Raw genomic sequence first — 8,295 nt, 5'->3', positions numbered from 1 at the left:
TATTATTGGAACTGAAATGGTATAAACAATTCTCTCTCTTTTTTCCCTTGTTAACAGCAACTTTCATTGTTAGAGAGAGGAGAGAGAGAGAAGCCTTGTTGGTTGACGTCACTTGGTTCATGAAGCCTTCGCCTAGAAGTGAAGCTGCTGAACAAACCTTGAGAAGAATCATCTCCTGCTTCAATCTGCGGCTGGATAGGAACTAATCAGAGAGAGGCGGAAGGCGGAGAAGGAGGGAGTCAAGGGCTTTCGCGATCACAAATCTCACCTCCACTCCAACTCTCTTTATACTTTCCTTGCAAAAATAATAATCGAGACAAGGAGGTAGTAGGGCTTCCAAAAACAAAAATCGTAACCTTCAGCCATCTGGGGAAGGCAAAAATCCCATCCACCGCAACTCTCAGTTCGAAAGTAAAGGTGAGTTAAAAATCTTCGGGTGTGAGGGGTGCGGGTGAAGATGGAAATTCCAAATGTTACAAAGCCGGTTGTGAGCAGAACAGGAGAAACTACGCTCCCGCGAGCGGGGACTCCGGAGTTGCTTCTCTCGAGGCGCTCGCCCTGCCCGCCCTGCCCGCCCTCCGCGGCTGTTTACCCTCGCCGGTCGGTGTGTCTCTTTGTTATGCTGGCTGGAAGGCTGGGGCGGTGCTCGGGGTCCCGAGCGGAGTTTGGGGGAGGAGGACGCGGTCCTGGGTGGGAGGTGGGGGATGCGGTCTCAGGAGAATGTAAACTTTATTCCTAGCTGCCAGTGCGGGACTTCGGTGCAGCAGGGCCGCGGGCAGACGCCGCCGCCGCCAGTCCGCCTTCTTTGTGCCGGTCGCCCTGCTTGGCCGCCCGGGCTGCGCGCCTCCTCCTTCCTTCGGCTCCCAGCGCTCGGGTTGCCGCCAACAGTTTTGCTTCTTAAACGATAACCTCTGGCACTGTTGCGATCGCCGTTCCTCCCCGGGAATATACGCTGCTCCCCCAATCCCTGCCGGGGTAGTTTCCAGATACCCCCCCCACCCCCCAGTCCGCCTACTGCTGCCCTTTTTTTTTGCCTCCGCCCCCTCTTCCCCTTAGGACTGATGATCAGCTCCTGGCACGCCACCCCACCCCCCCACCCCCCAAGTCCGGGCCTCTTTTGCTTTCTCTGTGTAGCTTGGAGCTCCAGAGTTTATAGAAAATGAGCTGGTGGGTGGGGGGGCGGGTGTTGTAATGGGGGCAGGTGAGACCGGGAGAAGATCTGGATACGGGAAGATCTATGCCTGTACACAGAGGGTTAGAGGAGCATAGCTTTTCCTACAGTAATGTCTGTCTCCTAGCAGTTCTTCCCCGGGAACAACCGCCAGCCCTCAACTCTTCTTCGCTCTTTTAATCTTCTTGTCGCTCCCCTCCCCCTTTCCTCTTTCGCGGCTTTCCTTCTGTTAAAGTAGTTCCATGAACCCCAGAATTGGGACTTAGGAAAGGAAGGAAGTGTTTGTTGGAGAGTAAGAGCTGGCCCTGCTGTTTGGGAGATTTTTCTCTTTTCTCTCCCTCTGTATTTATCTTTTGTGTGTTGCTTCCTTATAAAGAGAGAAGCAGCTGCAGTCCTTGGCCGAGTTGTTGAAATTTATCCCTTTGTGTATATTACAATATCCTCCATTTTTTTTCCCTGCCCTCTAAACAACAAGCGTTTCGCCATCTTGGGCAGTTTTTATTCCCAAGTCTCCCTTTTTTTATTTTTGAGAAAGGAAAGAAGCCTTAGAAAGGCAAAAAGTGTGTCTGGATAAGACTCAAAGTTTAGGGAATGTTCAGGGGGCCCAGTGACGTCATGTAAACTTTATCGAGAAATTTTCCCAAGAGTAAATTTTTCACCAAATTTTTTTTCCCGGTTTTAAAGGACCGGGTAACTTACTGGTTAAAGATAAGTTGTATTGCTTATTTGTGGGTCGCGTTCTCAAAATGAACCCTCAGCGTCTACACATTTTACGTTTTGGTAACAGGTGGAAAATTATGTGCAAAAAGATGGTATAAACTTTTATAGTGTCATTGGTATTCACCTAGCTTTTTGTCTACGTGATTTTTCTTAAGGTTTCAAATGTTATTTTTAATGAGTATATTCCTTTCTCATTTACTCCACTCTGCTGTAGATGTTTCTTTAATCAGCTTGGTTAATATTTTACATATAATTATTTTAAATTACCTAGGTCCTCTTTTGTAATTAAATATATATATTTTTTACATATTTACTTACATTTTGGAAAGATACAACTATTAAAATACCTGGAACTACTGGGTACTTTTAAAATTTAGTAGCACATATTAAATGATTGGCAAAAATGTCATTAGTATTTAAAAGGCAAAATTTATTTTAAAATATATTTTATAACTTCAAGCTGTAAGCTCTTTGTCAGCCATTATGAAAAAATATACAATAAAAATTAGTTTTGCTTTAATTTGCTTGTCTAAAATAGTTTTTTATCTCACAGAAGTTCGGTTGGTCACATGACCAAACTTAATGATACACTGTCTGGTATATAAATAAGAGGCACTGTAAATTGAATGGGAAAGTGGGATTCTGTCTCCTGTAGTCATTTTCAGTCAGCATATTTACTTCTCTTCTAACAAGGACATGAAACTGTCTGTATTTAATTTGCATTCTCTTTGTGTTCTGGTTTGGGGAAAAACACTGGTTATAATTAACTAAAAAAAAAAAAAAACTAATAGAAACAATTCTGAATACATTGAAAAGGTTTGTCTAACATAAAAATTTACATTGTATGTAGTACGTTTTTATCTCTGGAGCAGTCTTCTTTGGTATTATTTGCTATGTTATTTATATTGGAATTTGCTTTATGTAAAACGCTATATAGAAAGCTTGACTGAATTGACTGTCTGCCATTTATGTGAATTGTAGGTAGGTGAAAAATGTTTAAATAGTTAAAAGCACATAGAACAGATGGTTTTAAATTATACATGCAACAAAGGACTAGAAGATTTGGCAGATTATAAATGGCAAGCAACAGAGGATAAGCAGTTTAAGAAAATGGTAGTTAAGTACATTTGATGTCTCACACCTATTGTAAACACTGTACATATTGTCACTATGCTGCATAATCAATAATTTAGACAACATTGAGGCACTTGTAAGTTTCAGATAGAAAAAAGTCAAATTTTACAAATGTTTGAAATGAATGGCTGAATGTAAAATTATTTTAAGTCTGTGATGACAAATAAGAGTCTTTCAGGGGAGGTGATCAAACTGTATGCTGTAAAAAGAAAGTTATTTATCAGGACTTAATACTGTATTCATATAATGGTTTGGAGAAAAGTAGGAGTAGGCAGATATTTTAAAATCCAGAGAATAGTATCTTTACTGTTCCTATATGTTAAACTATTGCTTAACTATAGTAACATTTACTCTCTCAAACACTACTTAAAATATTTTTAGAGTATTCAGTCTTGGAAATGCATTTATTAGAATGCTGTTGGCATTCTTATCAAATGAAAGATGTATTTTGATATTTTTTACGTTTTGTACATTATAATTTTTCTGGGTGAATATAGTTTACTCTCAATTTTTAAAATATAACGATTTTTATGTAGCCTTTGCCTTTCTAGAAGAATCTGAGTAATTATATTTAGCAATTTTCAAGATTTAAAATAACAAAGTATTCAAGTTGGCAGAAATTTGTTTTTATTTTTATGTCATTTATTTAAAATGCGTTTAAGACTGTAATGGAAACCTTGGAATTTTAATTCTGTTGCCCTTTCTCTCATTTCTTTGTTTGCATGTTTATTATAGAACTGCAGTGTAAAGGAGCAGATGTTTTGCCAAACATCCTGATGTGTTGCTTTTTCTTATGGGAGTGCATAACTGTTCCTTCTGATGCATCAACTTGACAGCTGGTTGATTTCATGGAGCTGCTAAGAAGCCATTAGTGGTGTCATTGAATTGAAACAGAACAGTCACTCCCAGCTTGAACTGCAATTGTTAATGTCTTTGTTGCTACTTTTGTGTTACTATACAAGATGTAGGATATCACAGTTGCATGAAAGTTCCAGTTTTCTGTCTTATCTCCTTGAATTAGTGAAAGAATGTGTTAAACTTGATTACTTTTAGATTTAAAGATTTCTCAAAGGATTTTAAATTGTAGTTTATGAGTTTCTGACCTTATCTTAGCTGAGACTACCAAAAGAAGTGATTTAACACGAAGTAATGTGTGATTTTGACCCCTAGTTGAAATAATGTCTTAATGATAAAAATCCTGAGGGATTAATTAAATTACCTAGTTAGGTATTTTGAATATATTTTGAAGCTTTCGAATATATAAAATTAAGTATTTCATACCATAAGGTTTTAAAAAAAATGTTCTTTATTTAATAAATGTTGACTAGTTTGATTAAAAATTTCTTTAAACTTTTGTTGCAGAAGGTAATCAGAAGAGAAAAGAATTATTGAAGAAGTGGGCAAGTTTATATTTAATTTTCTTTATAAGGAGGTGAAGGTATTAAATAATTGACTAGTGGCCATTTAATAATTTTAAAAATTGAAATATTTTTATTATACCTATTAACTTTTAGTGATAGTTTCACCTATCAGACTATGGTACTAAAAGGTGTCAGATCATCCCATTGATACCTAAATGTTTTCTACTTACTTACTTTATTTATTTATTTATTTATTTAATTTGCTAGGAGAGGAAATAGGAAGAGGAATAAAGAATGACCATTCCAACAGAGAAAACACTTTTTTTTTTTAAAGTGTAAGAAATCTTTAGGATAATAAGTTTAAGGATATATGATGTAGTTTACCACTATATCAGGAGATCTTTTCTAGTCTTAGTGTTTACTCATTTTTACTTTTTAAATCTTTATGTACCATAAGCATTTAAACAATTTTTCAAAGAGCATAAAATTTATAACATATTTAAAATAGTTTGCCTATAATAAATACTTAAAATGTTAAATTGGTGATCAGAATATATGGTTTGCTGAGTTAAATACCATTAAAAGGATTTCCTATACAATATAAACAAATTGTAAACATTTCTAATACACTGCTAAGTGATTCCAGAATTATGATTTCCTGCAATTATAAATTTATAGAGATGTTTTCCTTTTAAATAGACCACGTATTACTAAGTCTTCTTTCAGGTAATACACTTTCTCAACTCTTTTTTATATAAGAGCCATACAGTTCCTTAAAAAGAAAATCATTCTGTTACCTTAGCCTATGATTTACTTTTTAAGAAACTCATAACATTTGTGTTAAGGCAAATGTTCATATAAACTAAATTATGGTAAGTTGTATATTAAACATAAACTTTTACTTTAAAGGAATCTCAATTCTTAGCTCATTTTTATAGGTAATATAGTCTGAATTGTAGTGCAGATCTGCATCCCATCATGTAAGTAGGAATTTTTCCACATTTGGTCATTCTAAACAGAAGAGTCATAAAAAGTTTAAACTTTCACAAGTTTTTCTGTTGACCCCATTAGCTTTGAAATTATGGGCAATAAGTATAATTAATTTGCAGTTACCTGTGGAATTAGAAAATATTGGCAACATCTTTGCTGAAAGAAAAACAAATTTACATGACTTTTAAATCTACATTGAATGTTATGGAACTGTGGCAATTCATAATACAGTTTGAGATGTAAAATATTTAATAGACTTGATATTTATTGTTTAAACAGGTTTTTTTTAATGAATAGGCTTTTATAGGAGTGTGAGGTGAAAATAGAGTTTTTATCCCATATATTTGAAAATTTACTCCATAAGGTGGGGTGTTTTCTTTTTTTAATTGATGCTTTTAAAATAGTTGTTTTTATAATTTATGAAATTTGTATTTTGGTTTTTGAATGCCTTTCATTCAAAAAATAAGTATTAGAGATAATAATAATGTAGTAATATGTAGATAAGAACCTTTACTAATTTTGTGGGTGTATATGTGTGCATGTGTATTTAAGGAAAAAGAAGCATTTGGTTTGAAGGTAATTATTGCATTGGTACTTCAGCTATGTGTAGATGTAATTGTGTGTTTTTCCACTGTTTTCTCCTCTTAACACTTTTCCACAAGCATGCACTCATTAATCAAAGACGGTGCACTCCTGCTGAGGGCAGAGAGGTTCATCAAATTGGCAGTCAGTTTGGTGTAAAGAACAGTGTACTGAAGCTCTTAACTCGCTGGGACATAAATAAATCTGAGGTCTTTGTATGCAAACCCTGGAGGTTAATACTGTATAATTCAATGTCCTGTCTTTGTTTTTATGATTGATGTTTTTAAATGTTTCAGGCTTGATGCAAGTCTTCTAGTAGGTCAGGTCTGACATTCTGATTGGCTGAAGTAAGAAAGCATTAGGTTGTCAGAAGGACTTTGAGTCTGCTGCAGAGATTTTGATTTTTTTTCTTACGAGATCATTGTCATATTGCCTGAGCTGTTATAGGAATGTACCAATGATTGACATCCCCCACTGTGATAATGGACCCAGTGCATGAAATGCCAATAGTTTGGTCCTATTTGTTCGGAAGCTTACTGCTATTTGTATCCTTAACAGAGCTAACATGTAGAACAAGCAAAACTACTGGGATTTCTCTGTAGAAATAGTGCTGGGATTTGGCTTTAACATGAATTGGTTGCATATTCATAATTTAAGAACAGCTGGTTACAGCAAGCACATAGTCATTTGCAAGCTATTATAAACCATTCCACTCACACATGGAGCCTGTGCTTGGTGAAATTTTTTTTTTTTTTTTTTTTATTGATCTACCTGCATTTAAAATCTGGTCACTGCTGCTACAGAAGCTCTTCATTTTAGCTGTGTTTGCAACATAGAACAGCTTCAATTTTAAATATTTAATTTAAACTAAATGCTGAATAAAATGAAGAAGCTTTGAAAGAACCAAGTGTAGAAAGTCAATAATGTATTACCTATATATATTTCATCTTGGCCAGAAACAAACAAACCTAGATTACACAACCATTGTAATTTTTGGAAAATATGTTTTATAATTTTGTCTTTAGGTAGGTAACTGAATTATCTTTGATTTGAAAATGTTGTTAATTATATTTTGCTAGTTATCTATAGTTGTAACTAAGTAACACAATAGACTGTGATTAATTAGCCTGTAAAACAATTTCACATAATATATAAAAACGTGACTGTACTTTTAGTTTATGAGTGGTGTTAAGACAAGATAGGAAGAGCAACAGGACATTATAATTTGATTAGAATAATGCTAATCCTAAAACCAGAAAGCTACTTTAATTTTTTTTAATTTAATAATTTAAAAAATTTAATAATTTTTTGAATGAGGAGTCTCTTCTGCTTTTTCGGTCCCTTCTGGAATATTAAGCGTAGCTATGCTCAAGTCCACTTGTAATATTTTCGTGCATGTTGTGCTGCCTAGTAGTGACTGAAAGAAGAAAGCTTGCATCTCAAGCTTTCAGTGAGAAGAGTGGGAGGTGAGATGTTAAATATGATTTCAGATACCCTTGTAGGAATCACAGGGAGCTCTGCCTTGATTTGTGTATGTTAAAATAAGTGGATACCTGAGTGATTTATAAGGATGGTGATTATACTGAGCCTTCTACACAACATAGTGTTCTGTTCACATGTGCATGCATGTGTTTGTACCCACACTAGATGATGAAGTAGCTTTCAGCACTTCAAGGTTGAGTACCATTCCTAAGAGTGCCTTTTACTCTTTCTTGGCTTCACAAATGGCTGGAGATGTTGGTAATATAATAGAATATATGGCCAAATTTAATCTAGCTGATAGTGGGCTGTACTTTTTTCTAAATAATAAATTCAGAGGTTATTAAAGGACGATGTGTTATGTTTTAGTTTCGAATTGCCTGTGATAACAACTTTATTACACAGTTAATTAGCTATTATTTGAGGTTACGTGGGTCATTTTGTAAATTATCATATTCTCCTTTTCTTTGTTTTTTGACTGTCATCCTTTCAGTTATTTTCCTGCTCTTTGGGAATCTCATCACAGAATAAAGTGAGGAAATAAAAGGAAGTGAAATTCAAATAAGTTTTGTTTCCTTCCTCTTCCACTTGTTGATAGATCAGAAAAAGAGAAGTTCTTAGGTTTTCACCAAAATGAAGGTTTCAGATTTTACTTGTCTGCCTTTTTTGGTTCTCATTACAACAGTTAATTATATTTAGATAAAAAGAAAGATGAGATAATGAACCCAGTTCTTAAAATATTAGTAACCTTCGAGCGTCTGGCTGACTCAGTCAGAGGAATATGTGACTCTTGATTTCAGGGTCAGAAGTTTGAACCCGACATGGGGTGTAGAGATTACTTAAATAAAACTTTAAAAA

The 8,295-nt window shown here is 35.1% G+C and overlaps 1 protein-coding gene across 1 annotated transcript in view; it reads left to right on the top strand.

The window, feature by feature from the left end:
* Positions 1-320: 320 nt before the first annotated feature.
* The window catches only part of BAZ2B (bromodomain adjacent to zinc finger domain 2B), a 303,077-nt gene continuing 295,102 nt past the window's right edge, over positions 321-8,295 (top strand). The window contains exon 1 of the mRNA XM_032857888.1: positions 321-417. The gene's annotated coding sequence lies outside the window, so the exon portion shown is untranslated. The remainder of the gene's footprint in view (positions 418-8,295) is intronic.

Source organism: Lontra canadensis, unplaced genomic scaffold (assembly GCF_010015895.1).
Source record: "Lontra canadensis isolate GAN:19392208 unplaced genomic scaffold, GSC_riverotter_1.0 scaffold13, whole genome shotgun sequence".
NCBI lineage: Eukaryota > Metazoa > Chordata > Mammalia > Carnivora > Mustelidae > Lontra > Lontra canadensis.
This window is presented reverse-complemented; position numbering and strand designations above follow the sequence as displayed.